This window comes from Lissotriton vulgaris, chromosome 8 (assembly GCF_964263255.1).
Source record: "Lissotriton vulgaris chromosome 8, aLisVul1.2, whole genome shotgun sequence".
Classification (NCBI taxonomy): domain Eukaryota; kingdom Metazoa; phylum Chordata; class Amphibia; order Caudata; family Salamandridae; genus Lissotriton; species Lissotriton vulgaris.
The window spans coordinates 1530355895-1530381122 of NC_141696.1; the positions used below are offsets into that span (position 1 = coordinate 1530355895).

Sequence of the window (25228 nt, forward strand, 5' to 3'; positions counted from 1 at the left end):
CAACTGAGCTATTTCGGCCTGCTTATAGCTGTGGTCTTCATACTTTAATTTAAACCATTTAACGAAATGGATGCAGGACCTGGAGTTTTTAAACTCATATGGTAGAGATATGTTTTAAGGAGTCCTGTATCATTCCGCAATTAACTGGTGCAATGGGTAAATAATATTTTTGGGATCCAGGTTAGGTCATTTTCTTTTTTAAACTCCAAATGGACTAGCACTATATTACCCAGACGTATTTGGCATGAGTAGGTAAGCAATGTCATCTGACTACTGACATCTGTGTTCAAGCGGAAGTGGAAGGTAATGCAGACAAGAGTTTACTTTACAAAAAATCATGAAATGGGAAATATTCATTGTCAAACCTGAAGGTAAGAGATGTGGAAGCAAGTTTAGAAGGAGGACATAAAGCAAAGTCTATGTTAAATTGATTGTGTTGTAGATCAGTTGGAAAACTTTGATGAATAGAGAAAAAGTACTACAGCTGATTCCAAGACCTATTTTGTTAGAAGCAAGGAACCTCTCAACTGTGCCGAAACCCAGGATTGAACCAGGGACCTTTAGATCTTCAGTCTAACGCTCTCCCAACTAAGCTATTTCAGCCTTCTGATAGCTGGGGTCTTCATACTTTAATTTGAACCATGTAACAAAATAGATGCAGGACCTGGATTTTTAACCTCATATGGTAGAGATATGTTTTAAGGAGTCCTGTATCATTCCGCAGTTAACTGGTGCAATAGGTAAATAGCATTTTTGGGATCCAGGTTAGGTAGTTGTTTTTTTAACTCTGAATGGACTAGCACTATATTACCCAGATATATTTGGCATGAGTAGGTAAGCAATGTCATCTGACTACTGACATCTGTGTTCAAGGGGAAGTGGAATGTGATGCAGACAAGAGTTTACTTTACAAAAAAGGACGAAATGGGAAACATTCATAGTCAAACCTGAAGGCAAGATAGGTGGAAGAAAGTTTAAAAGGAGGACAGAAAGCAACGTCTATGTTGAATTGATCATTTTGTAGATCAGTTGATAAAAATGTTGATAGAGAAAAAAGTACTACAGCTGATGCCAAGACCTATTTTGTTAGAAGCAAGGAACCTCTCAACTGTGCCGAAACCCAGGATTGAACAAGGGACCTTTAGATCTTCTGTCTAACGCTCTCCCAACTAAGCTATTTCGGCCTGCTTATATCTGTGGTCTTCATACTTTAATTTAAACCATTTAACAAAATAGATGCAGGACCTGGACTTTTTAACCTCATATGGTAGAGATATGTTTTAAGGAGTCCTGTATCATTCCGCAATTAACTGGTGCAATGGGTAAATAGCATTTTTGGGATCCAGGTTAGGTAGTTGTTTTTTTAACTCTGAATGAACTAGCACTATATTACCCAGAAATATTTGGCATGAGTAGGTAAGCAATGTCATCTGACTACTGACATCTGTGTTCAAGGGGAAGTGGAAGGTAATGCAGACAAGAGTTTACTTTACCAAAAAGCATGAAATGGGAAATATTCATTGTCAAACCTGAAGGTAAGAGAGGTGGAAGCAAGTTTAGAAGGAGGACATAAAGCAAAGTCTATGTTCAATTGATTGTGTTGTAGATCAGTTGGAAAAAATTTGATGAATAGAGAAAAAGTACTACAGCTGATTCCAAGGCCTATTTTGTTAGAAGCAAGGAACCTCTCAACTGTGCCGAAACCCAGGATTGAACCAGGAACCTTTAGATCTTCACTCTAACGCTCTCCCAACTGAGCTATTTCGGCCTTCTGATACCTGGGGTCTTCATACTCTAATTTGAACCATTTAACAAAATAGATGCAGGACCTGGATTTTTAACCTCATATGGTAGAGATATGTTTTAAGGAGTCCTGTATCATTCCCCAGTTAACTCGTGCAATGGGTAAATAGCATTTTTGGGATCCAGGTTAGGTAGTTGTTTTTTTAACTCTGAATGGACTAGCACTATATTACCCAGATATATTTGGCATGAGTAGGTAAGCAATGTCATCTGACTACTGACATCTGTGTTCAAGGGGAAGTGGAATGTGATGCAGACAAGAGTTTACTTTACAAAAAAGGACGAAATGGGAAACATTCATAGTCAAACCTGAAGGCAAGATAGGTGGAAGAAAGTTTAAAAGTAGGACAGAAAGCAAAGTCTATGTTGAATTGATCATTTTGTAGATCAGTTGATAAAAATGTTGATAGAGAAAAAAGTACTACAGCTGATTCCAAGACCTATTTTGTTAGAAGCAAGGAACCTCTCAACTGTGCCGAAACCCGGGATTGAACAAGGGACCTTTAGATCTTCAGTCTAACGCTCTCCCAACTGAGCTATTTCGGCCTGCTTATAGCTGTGGTCTTCATACTTTAATTTAAACCATTTAACGAAATGGATGCAGGACCTGGAGTTTTTAAACTCATATGGTAGAAATATGTTTTAAGGAGTCCTGTATCATTCCGCAATTAACTGGTGCAATGGGTAAATAATATTTTTGGGATCCAGGTTAGGTCATTTTCTTTTTTAAACTCCAAATGGACTAGCACTATATTACCCAGACGTATTTGGCATGAGTAGGTAAGCAATGTCATCTGACTACTGACATCTGTGTTCAAGCGGAAGTGGAAGGTAATGCAGACAAGAGTTTACTTTACAAAAAATCATGAAATGGGAAATATTCATTGTCAAACCTGAAGGTAAGAGATGTGGAAGCAAGTTTAGAAGGAGGACATAAAGCAAAGTCTATGTTAAATTGATTGTGTTGTAGATCAGTTGGAAAACTTTGATGAATAGAGAAAAAGTACTACAGCTGATTCCAAGACCTATTTTGTTAGAAGCAAGGAACCTCTCAACTGTGCCGAAACCCAGGATTGAACCAGGGACCTTTAGATCTTCAGTCTAACGCTCTCCCAACTAAGCTATTTCAGCCTTCTGATAGCTGGGGTCTTCATACTTTAATTTGAACCATGTAACAAAATAGATGCAGGACCTGGATTTTTAACCTCATATGGTAGAGATATGTTTTAAGGAGTCCTGTATCATTCCGCAGTTAACTGGTGCAATAGGTAAATAGCATTTTTGGGATCCAGGTTAGGTAGTTGTTTTTTTAACTCTGAATGGACTAGCACTATATTACCCAGATATATTTGGCATGAGTAGGTAAGCAATGTCATCTGACTACTGACATCTGTGTTCAAGGGGAAGTGGAATGTGATGCAGACAAGAGTTTACTTTACAAAAAGGACGAAATGGGAAACATTCATAGTCAAACCTGAAGGCAAGATAGGTGGAAGAAAGTTTAAAAGGAGTACAGAAAGCAACGTCTATGTTGAATTGATCATTTTGTAGATCAGTTGATAAAGAAAAAAGTACTACAGCTGATTCCAAGACCTATTTTGTTAGAAGCAAGGAACCTCTCAACTGTGCCGAAACCCGGGATTGCACAAGGGACCTTTAGATCTTCTGTCTAAAGCTCTCCCAACTGAGCTATTTCGGCCTGCTTATATCTGTGGTCTTCATACTTTAATTTAAACCATTTAACAAAATAGATGCAGGACCTGGATTTTTAACCTCATATGGTAGAGATATGTTTTAAGGAGTCCTGTATCATTCCGCAATTAACTGGTGCAATGGGTAAATAGCATTTTTGGGATCCAGGTTAGGTAGTTGTTTTTTTAACTCTGAATGGACTAGCACTATATTACCCAGAAATATTTGGCATGAGTAGGTAAGCAATGTCATCTGACTACTGACATCTGTGTTCAAGGGGAAGTGGAAGGTAATGCAGACTAGAGTTTACTTTACAAAAAAGCATGAAATGGGAAATATTCATTGTCAAACCTGAAGGTAAGAGAGGTGGAAGCAAGTTTAGAAGGAGGGCATAAAGCAAAGTCTATGTTCAATTGATTGTGTTGTAGATCAGTTGGAAAAAATTTGATGAATAGAGAAAAAGTACTACAGCTGATTCCAAGGCCTATTTTGTTAGAAGCAAGGAACCTCTCAACTGTGCCGAAACCCAGGAACCTTTAGATCTTCAGTCTAACGCTCTCCCAACTGAGCTATTTCGGCCTTCTGATACCTGGGGTCTTCATACTCTAATTTGAACCATTTAACAAAATAGATGCAGGACCTGGATTTTTAACCTCATATGGTAGAGATATGTTTTAAGGAGTCCTGTATCATTCCCCAGTTAACTGGTGCAATGGGTAAATAGCATTTTTGGGATCCAGGTTAGGTAGTTGTTTTTTTAACTCTGAATGGACTAGCACTATATTACCCAGATATATTTGGCATGAGTAGGTAAGCAATGTCATCTGACTACTGACATATGTGTTCAAGGGGAAGTGGAATGTGATGCAGACAAGAGTTTACTTTACAAAAAAGCATGAAATGGGAAATATTCATAGTCAAACCTGAAGGTAAGAGAGGTGGAAGCAAGTTTAGAAGGAGGACAGAAAGCAACGTCTATGTTGAATTGATCATTTTGTAGATCAGTTGATAAAAATGTTGATAGAGAAAAAAGTACTACAGCTGATTCCAAGACCTATTTTGTTAGAAGCAAGGAACCTCTCAACTGTGCCGAAACCCGGGATTGAACAAGGGACCTTTAGATCTTCTGTCTAACGCTCTCCCAACTGAGCTATTTCGGCCTGCTTATATCTGTGGTCTTCATACTTTAAGTTAAACCATTTAACAAAATAGATGCAGGACCTGGATTTTTAACCTCATATGGTAGAGATATGTTTTAAGGAGTCCTGTATCATTCCGCAGTTAACTGGTGCAATGGGTAAATAGCATTTTTGGGATCCAGGTTAGGTAGTTGGTTTTTTAACTCTGAATGGACTAGCACTATATTACCCAGAAATATTTGGCATGAGTAGGTAAGCAATGTCATCTGACTACTGACATCTGTGTTCAAGGGGAAGTGGAAGGTAATGCAGACAAGAGTTTACTTTACAAAAAAGCATGAAATGGGAAATATTCATTGTCAAACCTGAAGGTAAGAGAGGTGGAAGCAAGTTTAGAAGGAGGACATAAAGCAAAGTCTATGTTCAATTGATTGTGTTGTAGATCAGTTGGAAAAAATTTGATGAATAGAGAAAAAGTACTACAGCTGATTCCAAGGCCTATTTTGTTAGAAGCAAGGAACCTCTCAACTGTGCTGAAACCCAGGATTGAACCAGGGACCTTTAGATCTTCACTCTAACGCTCTCCCAACTGAGCTATTTAGGCCTTCTGATACCTGGGGTCTTCATACTCTAATTTGAACCATTTCACAAAATAGATGCAGGACCTGGATTATTAACCTCATATGGTAGAGATATGTTTTAAGGAGTCCTGTATCATTCCGCAGTTAACTGGTGCAATGGGTAAATAGCATTTTTGGGATCCAGGTTAGGTAGTTGTTTTTTTAACTCTGAATGGACTAGCACTATATTACCCAGATATATTTGGCATGAGTAGGTAAGCAATGTCATCTGACTACTGACATCTGTGTTCAAGGGGAAGTGGAATGTGATGCAGACAAGAGTTTACTTTACAAAAAAGGACGAAATGGGAAACATTCATAGTCAAACCTGAAGGCAAGATAGGTGGAAGAAAGTTTAAAAGGAGGACAGAAAGCAAAGTCTATGTTGAATTGATCATTTTGTAGATCAGTTGATAAAAATGTTGATAGAGAAAAAAGTACTACAGCTGATTCCAAGACCTATTTTGTTAGAAGCAAGGAACCTCTCAACTGTGCCGAAACCCGGGATTGAACCAGGGACCTTTAGATCTTCAGTCTAATGCTCTCCCAACTGAGCTATTTCGGCCTGCTTATATCCGTGGTCTTCATACTTTAATTTAAACCATTTAACAAAATAGATGCAGGACCTGGAGTTTTAACCTCATATGGTAGAGATATGTTTTAAGGAGTCCTGTATCATTCCGCAATTAACTGGTGCAATGGGTAAATAGCATTTTTGGGATCCAGGTTAGGTAGTTGTTTTTTTAACTCTGAATGGACTAGCACTATATTACCCAGATATATTTGGCATGAGTAGGTAAGCAATCTCATCTGACTACTGACATCTGTGTTCAAGGGGAAGTGGAAGGTAATGCAGACAAGAGTTTACTTTTTTCCAAAAAAGCATGAAATGGGAAATATTCATTGTCAAACCTGAAGGTAAGAGTGGTGGAAGCAAGTTTAGAAGGAGGACATAAAGCAAAGTGTATGTTAAATTGATTGTGTTGTAGATCAGTTGGAAAAAATTTGATGAATAGAGAAAAAGTACTACAGCTGATTCCAAGACCTATTTTGTTAGAAGCAAGGAACCTCTCAACTGTGCCGAAACCCGGGATTGAACCAGAGACCTTTAGATCTTCAGTCTAACGCTCTCCCAACTGAGCTATTTCAGCCTTCTGATAATTGGGGTCTTCATACTTTAATTTGAACCATTTAACAAAATAGATGCAGGAACTTGATTTTTAAACTCATATGTTAGAGATATGTTTTAAGGAGTCCTGTATCATTCCCCAGTTAACTGGTGCAATGGGTAAATAGCATTTTTGGGATCCAGGTTAGGTAGTTGTTTTTTTAACTCTGAATGGACTAGCACTATATTACCCAGATATATTTGACATGAGTAGGTAAGCAATGTCATCTGACTACTGACATCTGTGTTCAAGGGGAAGTGGAATGTGATGCAGACAAGAGTTTACTTTACAAAAAAGGACGAAATGGGAAACATTCATAGTCAAACCTGAAGGCAAGATAGGTGGAAGAAAGTTTAAACGGAGGACAGAAAGCAAAGTCTATATTGAATTGATCATTTTGTAGATCAGTTGATAAAAATGTTGATAGAGAAAAAAGTACTACAGCTGATTCCAAGACCTATTTTGTTTGAAGCAAGGAACCTCTCGACTGTGCCGAAACTCGGGATTGAACCAGGGACCTTTAGAACTTCAGTCTAACTCTCTCCCAACTGAGCTATTTCGGCCTGCTATAGCTGTGGTCTTCATACTTTAATTTAAACCATTTAACGAAATAGATGCAGGACCTGGATTTTTAACCTCATATGGTAGAGATATGTTTTAAGGAGTCCTGTATCATTCTGCAATTAACTGGTGCAATGGGTAAATAATATTTTTGGGATCCAGGTTAGGTCATTTTTTTTTTTAACTCCAAATGGACTAGCACTATATTACCCAGACGTATTTGGCATGAGTAGGTAAGCAATGTCATCTGACTACTGACATCTGTGTTCAAGGGGAAGTGGAAGGTAATGCAGACAAGAGTTTACTTTACAAAAAAGCATGAAATGGGAAATATTGATTGTCAAACCTGAAGGTAAGAGAGGTGGAAGCAAGTTTAGAAGGAGGACATAAAGCAAAGTCTATGTTAAATTGATTGTGTTGTAGATCAGTTGATAAAAATGTTGATAGAGAAAAAAGTACTACAGCTGATTCCAAGACCTATTTTGTTAGAAGCAAGGAACATCTCAACTGTGCCGAAACCCGGGATTGAACCAGGGACCTTTAGATCTTCAGTCTAACGCTCTCCCAACTAAGCTATTTCAGCCTGCTTATATCTGTGGTCTTCATACTTTAAGTTAAACCATTTAACAAAATAGATGCAGGACCTGGATTTTTAACCTCATATGGTAGAGATATGTTTTAAGGAGTCCTGTATCATTCCGCAATTAACTGGTGCAATGGGTAAATAGCATTTTTGGGATCCAGGTTAGGTAGTTGTTTTTTTAACTCTGAATGGACTAGCACTATATTACCCAGAAATATGTGGCATGAATAGGTAAGCAATGTCATCTGACTACTGACATCTGTGTTCAAGGGGAAGTGGAAGGTAATGCTGGCAAGATGTTACTGCACAAAAAAGCATGAAATGGGAAATATTCATTGTCAAACCTGAAGGTAAGAGAGGTGGAAGCAAGTTTAGAAGGAGGACATAAAGCAAAGTCTATGTTAAATTGATTGTGTTGTAGATCAGTTGGAAAAAATTTGACGAATAGAGAAAAAGTACTACAGCTGATTCCAAGACCTATTTTGTTAGAAGCAAGGAACCTCTCAACTGTGCCGAAACCCAGGATTGAACCAGGGACCTTTAGATCTTCAGTCTAACGCTCTCCCAACTGAGCTATTTTGGCCTTCTGATAACTGAGGTCTTCATACTCTAATTTGAACCATTTAACAAAATAGATGCAGGACCTGGATTTTAAACCTCATATGGTAGAGATATGTTTTAAGGAGTCCTGTATCATTCCCCAGTTAACTGGTGCAATGGGTAAATAGCATTTTTGGGATCCAGGTTAGGTAGTTGTTTTTTTAACTCTGAATGGACTAGCACTATATTACCCAGATATATTTGGCATGAGTAGGTAAGCAATGTCATCTGACTACTGACATCTGTGTTCAAGGGGAAGTGGAATATGATGCAGACAAGAGTTTACTTTACAAAAAAGGACAAAATGGGAAACATTCATAGTCAAACCTGAAGGCAAGATAGGTGGAAGAAAGTTTAAAAGGAGGACAGAAAGCAAAGTCTATGTTGAATTGATCATTTTGTAGATCAGTTGATAAAAATGTTGATAGAGAAAAAAGTACTACAGCTGATTCCAAGACCTATTTTGTTAGAAGCAAGGAACCTCTCAACTGTGCCGAAACCCGGGATTGAACCAGGGACCTTTAGATCTTCAGTCTAACGCTCTCCCAAGTGAGCTTTTTCAGCCTGCTTATAGCTGTGGTCTTCATACTTTATTTTAAACCATTTAACAAAATAGATGCAGGGCCTGGATTATTAACCTCATATGGTAGAGATATGTTTTAAGGAGTCCTGTATCATTCCGCAATTAACTGGTGCAAAGGGTAAATTATATTTTTGGGATCCAGGTTAGGTCATTTTTTTTTTTTTTAACTCCGAATGGACTAGCACTATATTACCCAGACGTATTTGGCATGAGTAGGTAAGCAATGTCATCTGACTACTGACATCTGTGTTCAAGGGGAAGTGGAAGGTAATGCAGACAAGAGTTTACTTTACAAAAAAGCATGAAATGGGAAATATTCATTGTCAAACCTGAAGGTAAGAGAGGTGGAAGCAAGTTTAGAAGGAGGACATAAAGCAAAGTCTATGTTAAATTGATTGTGTTGTAGATGAGTTGGAAAAACTTTGATGAATAGAGAAAAAGTACTACAGCTGATTCCAAGCCCTATTTTGTTAGAAGAAAGGAACCTCTCAACTGTGCCGGAACCCGGGATTGAACCAGGGACCTTTAGATCTTCAGTCTAACACTCTCCCAACTGAGCTATTTCGACCTTCCGATAGCTGGGGTCTTCATACTTTAATTTGAACCATTTAACAAAATAGATGCAGGACCTGGATTTTTAATCTCATATGGTAGAGATATGTTTTAAGGAGTCCTGTATCATTCCACAGTTAACTGGTGCAATGGGTAAATAGCATTTTTGGGATCCAGGTTAGGTAGTTGTTTTTTTAACTCTGAATGGACTAGCACTATATTACCCAGATATATTTGGCATGAGTAGGTAAGCAATGTCATCTGACTACTGACATCTGTGTTCAAGGGGAAGTGGAATGTGATGCAGACAAGAGTTTACTTTACAAAAAAGGACGAAATGGGAAACATTCATAGTCAAACCTGAAGGCAAGATAGGTGGAAGAAAGTTTAAAAGGAGGACAGAAAGCAACGTCTATGTTGAATTGATCATTTTGTAGATCAGTTGATAAAAATGTTGATAGAGAAAAAAGTACTACAGCTGATTACAAGACTTACTTTGTGAGAAACAAGGAACCCCTCAACAGCGCCGAAAACCAGGATTGAACCAGGTACCTTCAGATATTCAGTCTAACGCTCTCCCAACTGAGCTATTTTGGCCTGCTGCTAGCTTTAGTCTTCATACTTTGATTTGAACCATTTAACTAAATAGATGCATGACCTAGATATGTGACCTTATATGTTAGAGATATGTTTTAAGGAGTCCTGTATCATTCAGCAGTTAACTGGTGCAATGGGTAAATAATATTTTTGGGATCCAGGTTAGGTCATTTTCTTTTTTGACTCCGAATGGACTAGCACTATATTACCCAGACGTATTTGGCATGAGTAGGTAAGCAATGTCATCTGACTACTGACATCTGTGTTCAAGGGGAAGTGGAAGGTAATGCAGACAAGAGTTTACTTTACAAAAAAGCATGAAATGGGAAATATTCATTGTCAAACCTGAAGGTAAGAGAGGTGGAAGCAAGTTTAGAAGGAGGACATAAAGCAAAGTCTATGTTAAATTGATTGTGTTGTAGATCAGTTGGAAAAAATTTGATGAATAGAGAAAAAGTACTACAGCTGATTCCAAGACCTATTTTGTTAGAAGCAAGGAACCTCTCAACTGTGCCGAAACCCAGGATTGAACTAGGGACCTTTAGATCTTCAGTCTAACGCTCTCCCAACTGAGCTATTTCGGCCTTCTGATAGCTGGGGTCTTCATACTTTAATTTGAACCATTTAACAAAATAGATGCAGGACCTGGATTTTTAACCTCATATGGTAGAGATATGTTTTAAGGAGTCCTGTATCATTCCGCAGTTAACTGGTGCAATGGGTAAATAGCATTTTTGGGATCCAGGTTAGGTAGTTGTTTTTTTAACTCTGAATGGACTAGCACTATATTACCCAGATATATTTGGCATGAGTAGGTAAGCAATGTCATCTGACTACTGACATCTGTGTTCAAGGGGAAGTGGAAGGTAATGCAGACAAGAGTTTACTTTACAAAAAAGCATGAAATGGGAAATATTCATAGTCAAACCTGAAGGTAAGAGAGGTGGAAGCAAGTTTAGAAGGAGGACAGAAAGCAACGTCTATGTTGAATTGATCATTTTGTAGATCAGTTGATAAAAATGTTGATAGAGAAAAAAGTACTACAGCTGATTCCAAGACCTATTTTGTTAGAAGCAAGGAACCTCTCAACTGTGCCGAAACCCGGGATTGAACAAGGGACCTTTAGATCTTCTGTCTAACGCTCTCCCAACTGAGCTATTTCGGCCTGCTTATATCTGTGGTCTTCATACTTTAATTTAAACCATTTAACAAAATAGATGCAGGACCTGGATTTTTAACCTCATATGGTAGAGATATGTTTTAAGGAGTCCTGTATCATTCCGCAGTTAACTGGTGCAATGGGTAAATAGCATTTTTGGGATCCAGGTTAGGTAGTTGTTTTTTTAACTCTGAATGGACTAGCACTATATTACCCAGAAATATTTGGCATGAGTAGGTAAGCAATGTCATCTGACTACTGACATCTGTGTTCAAGGGGAAGTGGAAGGTAATGCAGACAAGAGTTTACTTTACAAAAAAGCATGAAATGGGAAATATTCATTGTCAAACCTGAAGGTAAGAGAGGTGGAAGCAAGTTTAGAAGGAGGACATAAAGCAAAGTCTATGTTCAATTGATTGTGTTGTAGATCAGTTGGAAAAAATTTGATGAATAGAGAAAAAGTACTACAGCTGATTCCAAGGCCTATTTTGTTAGAAGCAAGGAACCTCTCAACTGTGCTGAAACCCAGGATTGAACCAGGGACCTTTAGATCTTCACTCTAACGCTCTCCCAACTGAGCTATTTCGGCCTTCTGATACCTGGGGTCTTCATACTCTAATTTGAACCATTTAACAAAATAGATGCAGGACCTGGATTATTAACCTCATATGGTAGAGATATGTTTTAAGGAGTCCTGTATCATTCCGCAGTTAACTGGTGCAATGGGTAAATAGCATTTTTGGGATCCAGGTTAGGTAGTTGTTTTTTTAACTCTGAATGGACTAGCACTATATTACCCAGATATATTTGGCATGAGTAGGTAAGCAATGTCATCTGACTACTGACATCTGTGTTCAAGGGGAAGTGGAATGTGATGCAGACAAGAGTTTACTTTACAAAAAAGGACGAAATGGGAAACATTCATAGTCAAACCTGAAGGCAAGATAGGTGGAAGAAAGTTTAAAAGGAGGACAGAAAGCAAAGTCTATGTTGAATTGATCATTTTGTAGATCAGTTGATAAAAATGTTGATAGAGAAAAAAGTACTACAGCTGATTCCAAGACCTATTTTGTTAGAAGCAAGGAACCTCTCAACTGTGCCGAAACCCGGGATTGAACCAGGGACCTTTAGATCTTCAGTCTAATGCTCTCCCAACTGAGCTATTTCGGCCAGCTTATATCCGTGGTCTTCATACTTTAATTTAAACCATTTAACAAAATAGATGCAGGACCTGGATTTTTAACCTCATATGGTAGAGATATGTTTTAAGGACTCCTGTATCATTCCGCAATTAACTGGTGCAATGGGTAAATAGCATTTTTGGGATCCAGGTTAGGTAGTTGTTTTTTTAACTCTGAATGGACTAGCACTATATTACCCAGATATATTTGGCATGAGTAGGTAAGCAATCTCATCTGACTACTGACATCTGTGTTCAAGGGGAAGTGGAAGGTAATGCAGACAAGAGTTTACTTTTTTCCACAAAAGCATGAAATGGGAAATATTCATTGTCAAACCTGAAGGTAAGAGTGGTGGAAGCAAGTTCAGAAGGAGGACATAAAGCAAAGTGTATGTTAAATTGATTGTGTTGTAGATCAGTTGGAAAAAATTTGATGAATAGAGAAAAAGTACTACAGCTGATTCCAAGACCTATTTTGTTAGAAGCAAGGAACCTCTCAACTGTGCCGAAACCCGGGATTGAACCAGAGACCTTTAGATCTTCAGTCTAACGCTCTCCCAACTGAGCTATTTCAGCCTTTCTGATAATTGGGGTCTTCATACTTTAATTTGAACCATTTAACAAAATAGATGCAGGAACTGGATTTTTAAACTCATATGGTAGAGATATGTTTTAAGGAGTCCTGTATCATTCCCCAGTTAACTGGTGCAATGGGTAAATAGCATTTTTGGGATCCAGGTTAGGTAGTTGTTTTTTTAACTCTGAATGGACTAGCACTATATTACCCAGATATATTTGACATGAGTAGGTAAGCAATGTCATCTGACTACTGACATCTGTGTTCAAGGGGAAGTGGAATGTGATGCAGACAAGAGTTTACTTTACAAAAAAGGACGAAATGGGAAACATTCATAGTCAAACCTGAAGGCAAGATAGGTGGAAGTAAAATTAAAAGGAGGACAGAAAGCAAAGTCTATATTGAATTGATCATTTTGTAGATCAGTTGATAAAAATGTTGATAGAGAAAAAAGTACTACAGCTGATTCCAAGACCTATTTTGTTAGAAGCAAGGAACCTCTCGACTGTGCCGAAACTCGGGATTGAACCAGGGACCTTTAGATCTTCAGTCTATCTCTCTCCCAACTGAGCTATTTCGGCCTGCTTATAGCTGTGGTCTTCATACTTTAATTTAAACCATTTAACAAAATAGATGCAGGACCTGGACTTTTTAACCTCATATGGTAGAGATATGTTTTAAGGAGTCCTGTATCATTCCGCAATTAACTGGTGCAATGGGTAAATAGCATTTTTGGGATCCAGGTTAGGTAGTTGTTTTTTTAACTCTGAATGGACTAGCACTATATTACCCAGAAATATTTGGCATGAGTAGGTAAGCAATGTCATCTGACTACTGACATCTGTGTTCAAGGGGAAGTGGAAGGTAATGCAGACAAGAGTTTACTTTACAAAAAAGCATGAAATGGGAAATATTCATTGTCAAACCTGAAGGTAAGAGAGGTGGAAGCAAGTTTAGAAGGAGGACATAAAGCAAAGTCTATATTCAATTGATTGTGTTGTAGATCAGTTGGAAAAAATTTGATGAATAGAGAAAAAGTACTACAGCTGATTCCAAGGCCTATTTTGTTAGAAGCAAGGAACCTCTCAACTGTGCCGAAACCCAGGATTGAACCAGGGACCTTTAGATCTTCACTCTAACGCTCTCCCAACTGAGCTATTTCGGCCTTCTGATACCTGGGGTCTTCATACTCTAATTTGAACCATTTAACAAAATAGATGCAGGACCTGGATTTTTAACCTCATATGGTAGAGATATGTTTTAAGGAGTCCTGTATCATTCCCCAGTTAACTGGTGCAATGGGTAAATAGCATTTTTGGGATCCAGGTTAGGTAGTTGTTTTTTTAACTCTGAATGGACTAGCACTATATTACCCAGATATATTTGGCATGAGTAGGTAAGCAATGTCATCTGACTACTGACATCTGTGTTCAAGGGGAAGTGGAATGTGATGCAGACAAGAGTTTACTTTACAAAAAAGGACGAAATGGGAAACATTCATAGTCAAACCTGAAGGCAAGATAGGTGGAAGAAAGTTTAAAAGTAGGACAGAAAGCAAAGTCTATGTTGAATTGATCATTTTGTAGATCAGTTGATAAAAATGTTGATAGAGAAAAAAGTACTACAGCTGATTCCAAGACCTATTTTGTTAGAAGCAAGGAACCTCTCAACTGTGCCGAAACCCGGGATTGAACCAGGGACCTTTATATCTTCAGTCTAACGCTCTCCCAACTGAGCTATTTCGGCCTTCTGATAATTGGGGTCTTCATACTTTAATTTGAACCATTTAACAAAATAGATGCAGGACCTGGATTTTTAAACTCATATGGTAGAGATATGTTTTAAGGAGTCCTGTATCATTCCGCAATTAACTGGTGCAATGGGTAAATAATATTTTTGGGATCCAGGTTAGGTCATTTTTTTTTTTAACTCCGAATGGACTAGCACTATATTACCCAGACGTATTTGGCATGAGTAGGTAAGCAATGTCATCTGACTACTGACATCTGTGTTCAAGCGGAAGTGGAAGGTAATGCAGACAAGAGTTTACTTTACAAAAAAGCATGAAATGGGAAATATTCATTGTCAAACCTGAAGGTAAGAGATGTGGAAGCAAGTTTAGAAGGAGGACATAAAGCAAAGTCTATGTTAAATTGATTGTGTTGTAGATCAGTTGGAAAACTTTGATGAATAGAGAAAAAGTACTACAGCTGATTCCAAGACCTATTTTGTTAGAAGCAAGGAACCTCTCAACTGTGCCGAAACCCAGGATTGAACCAGGGACCTTAAGAACTTCAGTCTAACGCTCTCCCAACTGAGCTATTTCAGCCTTCTGATAGCTGGGGTCTTCATACTTTAATTTGAACCATTTAACAAAATAGATGCAGGACCTGGATTTTTAACCTCATATGGTAGAGATATGTTTTATGGAGTCCTGTATCATTCCGCAGTTAACTGGTGCAATGGGTAAATAGCATTTTTGGGATCCAGGTTAGGTAGTTGTTTTTTTAACTCTGAATGGACTAGCACTATATTACCCAGATATATTTGGCATGAGTAGGTAAGCAATGTCATCTGACTACTGACATCTGTGTTCAAGGGGAAGTGGAATGTGATGCAGACAAGAGTTTACTTTACAAAAAAGGACGAAATGGGAAACATTCATAGTCAAACCTGAAGGCAAGATAGGTGGAAGAAAGTTTAAAAGGAGGACAGAAAGCAACGTCTATGTTGAATTGATCATTTTGTAGATCAGTTGATAAAAATGTTGATAGAGAAAAAAGTACTACAGCTGATTCCAAGACCTATTTTGTTAGAAGCAAGGAACCTCTCAACTGTGCCGAAACCCAGGATTGAACAAGGGACCTTTAGATCTTCTGTCTAACGCTCTCCCAACTGAGCTATTTCGGCCTGCTTATATCTGTGGTCTTCATACTTTAATTTAAACCATTTAACAAAATAGATGCAGGACCTGGACTTTTTAACCTCATATGGTAGAGATATGTTTTAAGGAGTCCTGTATCATTCCGCAATTAACTGGTGCAATGGGTAAATAGCATTTTTGGGATCCAGGTTAGGTAGTTGTTTTTTTAACTCTGAATGGACTAGCACTATATTACCCAGATATATTTGACATGAGTAGGTAAGCAATGTCATCTGACTACTGACATCTGTGTTCAAGGGGAAGTGGAATGTGATGCAGACAAGAGTTTACTTTACAAAAAAGGACAAAATGGGAAACATTCATAGTCAAACCTGAAGACAAGATAGGTGGAAGAAAGTTTAAAAGTAGGACAGAAAGCAAAGTCTATGTTGAATTGATCATTTTGTAGATCAGTTGATAAAAATGTTGATAGAGAAAAAAGTACTACAGCTGATTCCAAGACCTATTTTGTTAGAAGCAAGGAACCTATCAACTGTGGCGAAACCCGGGATTGAACCAGGGACCTTTAGATCTTCAGTCTAACGCTCTCCCAACTGCGCTATTTCAGCCTGCTTATAGCTGTGGTCTTCATACTTTGATTTAAACCATTTAACGAAATGGATGCAGGACCTGGAGTTTTTAAACTCATATGGTAGAGATATGTTTTAAAGAGTCCTGTATCATTCCGCAATTAACTGGTGCAATGGGTAAATAATATTTTTGGGATCCAGGTTAGGTCATTTTTTTTTTAAACTCCAAATGGACTAGCACTATATTACCCAGACGTATTTGGCATGAGTAGGTAAGCAATGTCATCTGACTACTGACATCTGTGTTCAAGCGGAAGTGGAAGGTAATGCAGACAAGAGTTTACTTTACAAAAAAGCATGAAATGGGAAATATTCATTGTCAAACCTGAAGGTAAGAGATGTGGAAGCAAGTTTAGAAGGAGGACATAAAGCAAAGTCTATGTTCAATTGATTGTGTTGTAGATCAGTTGGAAAACTTTGATGAATAGAGAAAAAGTACTACAGCTGATTCCAAGACCTATTTTGTTAGAAGCAAGGAACCTCTCAACTGTGCCGAAACCCAGGATTGAACCAGGGACCTTTAGATCTTCAGTCTAATGCTCTCCCAACTAAGCTATTTCAGCCTTCTGATAGCTGGGGTCTTCATACTTTAATTTGAACCATGTAACAAAATAGATGCAGGACCTGGATTTTTAACCTCATATGGTAGAGATATGTTTTAAGGAGTCCTGTATCATTCCGCAGTTAACTGGTGCAATGGGTGAATAGCATTTTTGGGATCCAGGTTAGGTAGTTGTTTTTTTAACTCTGAATGGACTAGCACTATATTACCCAGATATATTTGGCATGAGTAGGTAAGCAATGTCATCTGACTACTGACATCTGTGCTCAAGGGGAAGTGGAATGTGATGCAGACAAGAGTTTACTTTACAAAAAAGGACGAAATGGGAAACATTCATAGTCAAACCTGAAGGCAAGATAGGTGGAAGAAAGTTTAAAAGGAGGACAGAAAGCAACGTCTATGTTGAATTGATCATTTTGTAGATCAGTTGATAAAAATGTTGATAGAGAAAAAAGTACTACAGCTGATTACAAGACTTACTTTGTGAGAAACAAGGAACCTCTCAACATCGCCGAAAACCGGGATTGAACCAGGGACCTTCAGATATTCAGTCTAACGCTCTCCCAACTGAGCTATTTTGGCCTGCTGCTAGCTGTAGTCTTCATACTTTGATTTGAACCATTTAACTAAATAGATGCATGACCTAGATATGTGACCTCATATGTTAGAGATATGTTTTAAGGAGTCCTGTATCATTCAGCAGTTAACTGGTGCAATGGGTAAATAATATTTTTGGGATCCAGGTTAGGTCATTTTTTTTTTAACTCCGAATGGACTAGCACTATATTACCCAGACGTATTTGGCATGAGTAGGTAAGCAATGTAATCTGACTACTGACATCTGTGTTCAAGGGGAAGTGGAAGGTAATGCAGACAAGAGTTTACTTTACAAAAAAGCATGAAATGGGAAATATTCATTGTCAAACCTGAAGGTAAGAGAGGTGGAAGCAAGTTTAGAAGGAGGACATAAAGCAAAGTCTATGTTAAATTGATTGTGTTGTAGATCAGTTGACAAAAATTTGATGAATAGAGAAAAAGTACTACAGCTGATTCCAAGACCTATTTTGTTAGAAGCAAGGAACCTCTCAACTGTGCCGAAACCCAGGATTGAACCAGGGACCTTTAGATCTTCACTCTAACGCTCTCCCAACTGAGCTATTTCGGCCTTCTGATACCTGGGGTCTTCATACTCTAATTTGAACCATTTAACAAAATAGATGCAGGACCTGGATTTTTAACCTCATATGGTAGAGATATGTTTTAAGGAGTCCTGTATCATTCCCCAGTTAACTGGTGCAATGGGTAATAGCATTTTTGGGATCCAGGTTAGGTAGTTGTTTTTTTAACTCGGAATGGACTAGCACTATATTACCCAGATATATTTTGCATGAGTAGGTAAGCAATGTCATCTGACTACTGACATCTGTGTTCAAGGGGAAGTGGAATGTGATGCAGACAAGAGTTTCTTTACAAAAAAGGACGAAATGGGAAACATTCATAGTCAAACCTGAAGGCAAGATAGGTGGAAGAAAGTTTAAAAGGAGGACAGAAAGCAAAGTCTATGTTGAATTGATCATTTTGTAGATCAGTTGATAAAAATGTTGATAGAGAAAAAAGTACCACAGCTGATTCCAAGACCTATTTTGGTAGAAGCAAGGAACCTCTCAACTGTGCCGAAACCCGGGATTGAACCAGGGACCATTAGATCTTCAGTCTAACGCTCTCCCAACTGAGCTATTTCGGCCTGCTTATAGCTGTGGTCTTCATACTTTAATTTAAACCATTTAACGAAATAGATGCAGGACCTGGATTTTTAACCTCATATGGTAGAGATATGTTTTAAGGAGTCCTGTATCATTCCGCAATTAACTGGTGCAATGGGTAAATAATATTTTTGGGATCCAGGTTAGGTCATTTTTTTTTTAACTCCGAATGGACTAGCACTATATTACCCAGACGTATTTGGCATGAGTAGGCAAGCAATGTCATCTGACTACTGACATCTGTGTTCAAGCGGAAGTGGAAGGTAATGCAGACAAGAGTTTACTTTACAAAAAAGCATGAAATGGGAAATATTCATTGTCAAACCTGAAGGTAAGAGAGGTGGTAGCAAGTTTAGAAGGAGGACATAAAGCAAAGTCTATGTTAAATTGATTGTGTTGTAGATCAGTTGGAAAACTTTGATGAATAGAGAAAAAGTACTACAGCTGATTCCAAGACCTATTTTGTTAGAAGAAAGGAACCTCTCAACTGTGCTGAAACCCGGGATTGAACCAGGGACCTTTAGATCTTCAGTCTAACGCTCTCCCAACTGAGTTATTTCGGCCTTCTTATATCTGTGGTCTTCATACTTTAATTTAAACCATTTAACAAAATAGATGCAGGACCTGGATTTTTGGGATTCAGGTTAGGTCGTTTTTTTTTTTAACTCCGAATGGACTAGCACTATATTACCCATACGTATTTGGCATGAGTAGGTAAGCAATGTCATCTGACTACTGACATCTGTGTTCAAGGGGAAGTGGAAGGTAATGCAGACAAGAGTTTACTTTACAAAAAAGCATGAAATGGGAAATATTCATTGTCAAACCTGAAGGTAAGAGAGGTGGAAGCAAGTTTAGAAGGAGGACATAAAGCAAAGTCTATGTTAAATTGATTGTGTTGTAGATCAGTTGGAAAAAATTTGATGAATAGAGAAAAAGTACTACAGCTGATTCCAAGACCTATTTTGTTAGAAGCAAGGAACCTCTCAACTGTGCCGAAACCCAGGATTGAACTAGGGACCTTTAGATCTTCAGTCTAACGCTCTCCCAACTGAGCTATTTCGGCCTTCTGATAGCTGGGGTCTTCATACTTTAATTTGAACCATTTAACAAAATAGATGCAGGACCTGGATTTTTAACCTCATATGGTAGAGATATGTTTTAAGGAGTCCTGTATCATTCCGCAGTTAACTGGTGCAATGGGTAAATAGCATTTTTGGGATCCAGGTTAGGTAGTTGTTTTTTTTAACTCTGAATGGACTAGCACTATATTACCCAGATATATTTGGCATGAGTAGGTAAGCAATGTCATCTGACTATTGACATCTGTGTTCAAAGGGAAGTGGAAGGTAATGCAGACAAGAGTTTACTTTACAAAAAAGCATGAAATGGGAAATATTCATTGTCAAACCTGAAGGTAAGAGAGGTGGAAGCAAGTTTAGAAGGAGGACATAAAGCAAAGTCTATGTTAAATTGATTGTGTTGTAGATCAGTTGGAAAAAAATTGATGAATAGAGAAAAAGTACTACAGCTGATTCCAAGACCTATTTTGTTTGAAGCAAGGAACCTCTCAACTGCTCCGAAACCCGGGATTGAACCAGGGACCTTTAGATCTTCAGTCTAACGCTGTCCCAACTGAGCTATTTCGGCCTTCTGATAACTGGGGTCCTCATACTTTAATTTGAACCAATTAACAAAATAGATGCAGGACCTGGATTTTTAACCTCATATGGTAGTGATATGTTTTAAGGAGTCCTGTATTATTCCCCAGTTAACTGGTGCAATGGGTAAATAGCATTTTTGGGATCCAGGTTAGGTAGTTGTTTTTTAACTCTGAATGGACTAGCACTATATTACCCAGATATATTTGGCATGAGTAGATAAGCAATGTCATCTGACTACTGACATCTGTGTTCAAGGGGAAGTGGAATGTGATGCAGACAAGAGTTTACTTTACAAAAAAGGACAAAATGGGAAACATTCATAGTCAAACCTGAAGGCAAGATAGGTGGAAGAAAGTTTAAAAGGATGACAGAAAGCAAAGTCTATGTTGAATTGATCATTTCGTAGATCAGTTGATAAAAATGTTGATAGAGAAAAAAGTACTACAGCTGATTCCAAGACCAATTTGTTAGAAGCAAGGAACCTCTCAACTGTGCCGTAACCCAGGATTGAACCAGGGACCTTTAGATCTTCAGTCTAACACTCTCCCAACTGAGCTATTTCGGCCTGCTTATAGCTGTGGTCTTCATACTTTAATTTAAACCATTTAACGAAATAGATGCAGGACCTGGATTTTTAACCTCATATGGTAGAGATATGTTTTAAGGACTCCTGTATCATTCCGCAATTAACTGGTGCAATGGGTAAATAATATTTTTGGGATCCAGGTTAGGTCATTTTTTTTTTTAACTCCGAATGGACTAGCACTATATTACCCAGACGTATTTGGCATGAGTAGGGAAGCAATGTCATCTGACTACTGACATCAGTGTTCAAGGGGAAGTGGAAGGTAATGCAGACAAGAGTTTACTTTACAAATAAGCATGAAATGGGAAATATTCATTGTCAAACCTGAAGGTAAGAGAGGTGGAAGCAAGTTTAGAAGGAGGACATAAAGCAAAGTCTATGTTAAATTGATTGTGTTGTAGATCAGTTGGAAAACATTGATGAATAGAGAAAAAGTACTACAGCTGATTCCAAGACCTATTTTGTTAGAAGCAAGGAACCTCTCAACTGTGCCGAAACCCGGGATTGAACCAGGGACCTTTAGATTTTCAGTCTAACGGTCTCCCAACTGAGCTATTTCAGCCTTCTGATAGCTGGGGTCTTCATACTTTAATTTGAACCATTTAACAAAATAGATGCAGGACCTGGATTTTTAACCTCATATGGTAGAGATATGGTTTAAGGAGTCCTGTATCATTCCGCAGTTAACTGGTGCAATGGGTAAATAGCATATTTGGGATCCAGGTTAGGTGGTTGTGTTTTTTAACTCTGAATGGACTAGCACTATATTACCCAGATATACTTGGCATGAGTAGGTAAGCAATGTCATCTGACTACTGACATCTGTGTTCAAGGGGAAGTGGAATGTGATGCAGACAAGAGTTTACTTTACAAAAAAGGACGAAATGGGAAACATTCATAGTCAAACCTGAAGGCAAGATAGGTGGAAGAAAGTTTAAAAGGAGGACAGAAAGCAACATCTATGTTGAATTGATCATTTTGTAGATCAGTTGATAAAAATGTTGATAGAGAAAAAAGTACTACAGCTGATTACAAGACTTACTTTGTGAGAAACAAGAAACCTCTCAACATTGCCGAAAACCGGGATTGAACCAGGGACCTTTAGATATTCAGTCTAACGCTCTCCCAACTGAGCTATTTCGGCCTGCTGCTAGGTGTCGTCTTCATACTTTGATGTGAACGATTTAACTAAATAGATGCATGACCTGGATATTTGACCTTATATGTTAGAGATATGTTTTAAGGAGTCCTGTATCATTCAGCAGTTAGCTGGTGCAATGGGTAAATAATATTTTAGGGATCCAGGTTAGGTCATTTTTTTTTAACTCCGAATGGACTAGCACTATATTACCCAGACGTATTTGGCATGAGTAGGTAAGCAATGTCATCTGACTACTGACATCTGTGTTCAAGGGGAAGTGGAAGGTAATGCAGACAAGAGTTTACTTTACAAAAAAGCATGAAATGGGAAATATTCATTGTCAAACCTGAATGTAAGAGAGGTGGAAGCAAGTTTAGAAGGAGGACATAAAGCAAAGTCTATGTTAAATTCATTGTGTTGTAGATCAGTTGGAAAAAATTTGATGAATAGAGAAAAAGTACTACAGCTGATTCCAAGACCTATTTTGTTAGAAGCAAGGAACTTCTCAACTGTGCCAAAACCCGGGATTGAACCATGGACCTTTAGATCTTCAGTCTAACGCTCTCCCAACTGAGCTATTTCGGCCTTCTGATAACTGGGGTCTTCATACTTTAATTTGAACCATTTAACAAAATAGATGCAGGACCTGGATTTTTAACCTCATATGGTAGAGATATGTTTTAAGGAGTCCTGTATCATTCCCCAGTTAACTGGTGCAATGGGTAAATAGCATTTTTGGGATCCAGGTTAGGTAGTTGTTTTTTTAACTCTGAATGGACTAGCACTATATTACCCAGATATATTTGGCATGAGTAGGTAAGCAATGTCATCTGACTACTGACATCTGTGTTCAAGGGGAAGTGGAATGCGATGCAGACAAGAGTTTACTTTACAAAAAAGGACGAAATGGGAAACATTCATAGTCATACCTGAAGGCAAGATAGGTGGAAGAAAGTTTAAAAGGAGGACAGAAAGCAAAGTCTATGTTGAATTGATCATTTTGTAGATCAGTTGATAAACAAGAAAGTACTATAGCTGATTCCAAGACTTATTTTGTTAGAAGCAAGGAACCTCTCAAATGTGCCGAAACCCGGGATTGAACCAGGGACCTTTAGATCTTCAGTCTAACGCTCTCCCAACTGAGCTATTTCGGCCTGCTTATAGCTGTGGTCTTCATACTTTAATTTAAACCATTTAACGAAATAGATGCAGGACCTGGATTTTTAACCTCATATGGTAGAGATATGTTTTAAGGAGTCCTGTATCATTCCGCAATTAACTGGTGCAATGGGTAAATAATATTTTTGGGATCCAGGTTAGGTCATTTTTTTTTTTTACTCCGAATGGACTAGCACTATATTACCCAGACGTATGGAAAGGGGCGACCACTCGGTCCCCCCGAACGTATGGCAGAGTACCACGATCCCCCCGGGAAGCCATCTTGGGCGGGAGGCGAGTCTCGGCTGGTATGCCCGAAGCGGCGTAGCCGGGGCGCGCCTTTTCCCGCCCTAGAGTGGGTTGGCCTAGACACTGACGCGGCTGGCCACGCCCTAGGGGCAGGCAGGGGCGGGTTTACGCCCGCCCTGAAGACGGATAAAAGGAGAAGCAAGATCCGAAGGCATCCTCTTGTTCCTGTGCTCTGAAGCTGCACCTCCTCGCTGCACGTGAGCTCGAGACGGAACAAAGAGCCAATTTTGAGCGTTGTAATCGTTCTTGTTTGTTTTGCAGATACTCTGTTGGAGAATGCCGAAGAAGGCGGGAAAGCGCATGACTACTGAACAGATGCTGCGTGTTCTCATGAAGGAGATGACCGAACTTAAGAGGCGAGTGGATAAGAACGAGGAAGGGGGACCGAAACGTCCTTTGGCGGGAGCAGCCCCGGGAGGGAAAAACAAGAGGCCCAGGAGGGGAGCAGCGGGAGAAGACATCCCGGGTCCCAGTGCCCCGCTCGGGGCACCAACTCCCGTGCCGAATGAAGGGAATCCGATTCCCGTTGTGGTCACCCCCGTGTCCGAGGAAGATATGCCGCCCGAGCTGGCAGCACAATTGGCAGCGTGGTTGGGAAAAGGTAAAGAGGGCGCCACGGCTGTCGACGCACAGGAGCTAATGAAGCAACTGCGTGAGTCACGGGAAGCAGCGAAAGTGTCCACGCCGGCTGCAGCAGTAGAGAAGCAGCAGGGGACGGGTTCTGTAGCAGAGACAACGTCCGGTGCAGGTAAGCGGCCATTGCCGATTGCGAGGGATGAGTCGGCACCCTCTCGTAGGGAAAAATTGGGTCAGCATGTTCCTTTGGCTATTAAGGAAAAGATATGGGCAGGGGAGTATGTAAACATATTCTCGTTGCTTACTGACCACTATGAGATGGAGCATGTCAAGGGCCAGAAGGAGCTCATGCATCCGAGTGTTTGGCGCGCAAAAATGGCCGCCTTTAAGGTAAATGAAAACATTGGCAATTGGGGCCAAGCGTGGGGGGTTTTTACATCGATCTTGGGGGAGCGAAGGCCCGATCTGTTACCCGAATTGCCGATTTATCAATCACGAATCATGGTGTACTCGGTATCACACGAGGGTAATCATTGGTTCTGCTATGATAACCTGTTTAGAAAAGCTAAAGAACACGATAAAAACTTAACATGGGATTGTTATGATTCTGTGTCATGGTCCAAAATGAAGGAGACTGGTATGTTGAAATTGCCATTAGTGGGGAGTATCGTTGGCGAATCTTCCCGCCAGTATGCGGGGACGCCCTTTCGGTCAGGTACGGGTACAGACAATTACTCGAAGCCTGCCGGTAACACAGGGAAAAGGGGGGTTTGTTGGAACTTCAACAGGGGTAAATGTACTAGGCCCCAGGGATCATGCAAATTTAGACATGAATGTAGTGGGTGTGGGCAATCATCCCATCCTGAGTCCACGTGCAGAGCCAAAACGGGTGATAACGGGGGTAGAGGAGGCGCCAAACAGGTCTAACATAGTCCGAGGGGCGCCTTTACCTACCCCGATTGATACCTTGGCAATGATTCCTTGGCTCAGTGAATACCCGGATCGTGCTTCTGCTGGGGTGTTGCGGAACGGGTTTTCTTATGGTTTCCGCATCCCAGTGGGGGACTTTCAGGGTGCATCGAAATGTAAAAATCAGCTATCGGTCTTTCAGCATACGACTGTGGTACAGAATAAGATCAGG

The 25228-nt window shown here is 39.3% G+C and overlaps 4 non-coding genes across 4 annotated transcripts; all 4 read right to left on the bottom strand.

Annotated features, from left to right (window-relative positions):
• Window positions 1–5746: 5746 nt before the first annotated feature.
• TRNAF-GAA (transfer RNA phenylalanine (anticodon GAA)) lies at window positions 5747–5819 on the bottom strand. The gene has a single exon. It is a non-coding gene; the product is annotated as a tRNA-Phe (tRNA).
• Window positions 5820–12155: 6336 nt separating this feature from the next.
• Window positions 12156–12228, bottom strand: TRNAF-GAA (transfer RNA phenylalanine (anticodon GAA)). The gene has a single exon. It is a non-coding gene; the product is annotated as a tRNA-Phe (tRNA).
• A 6333-nt stretch (window positions 12229–18561) lies between these two features.
• TRNAF-GAA (transfer RNA phenylalanine (anticodon GAA)) lies at window positions 18562–18634 on the bottom strand. Its single transcript has one exon. It is a non-coding gene; the product is annotated as a tRNA-Phe (tRNA).
• Window positions 18635–23125: 4491 nt separating this feature from the next.
• TRNAF-GAA (transfer RNA phenylalanine (anticodon GAA)) lies at window positions 23126–23198 on the bottom strand. The gene has a single exon. It is a non-coding gene; the product is annotated as a tRNA-Phe (tRNA).
• Between the last annotated feature and the right edge of the window lie 2030 nt (window positions 23199–25228).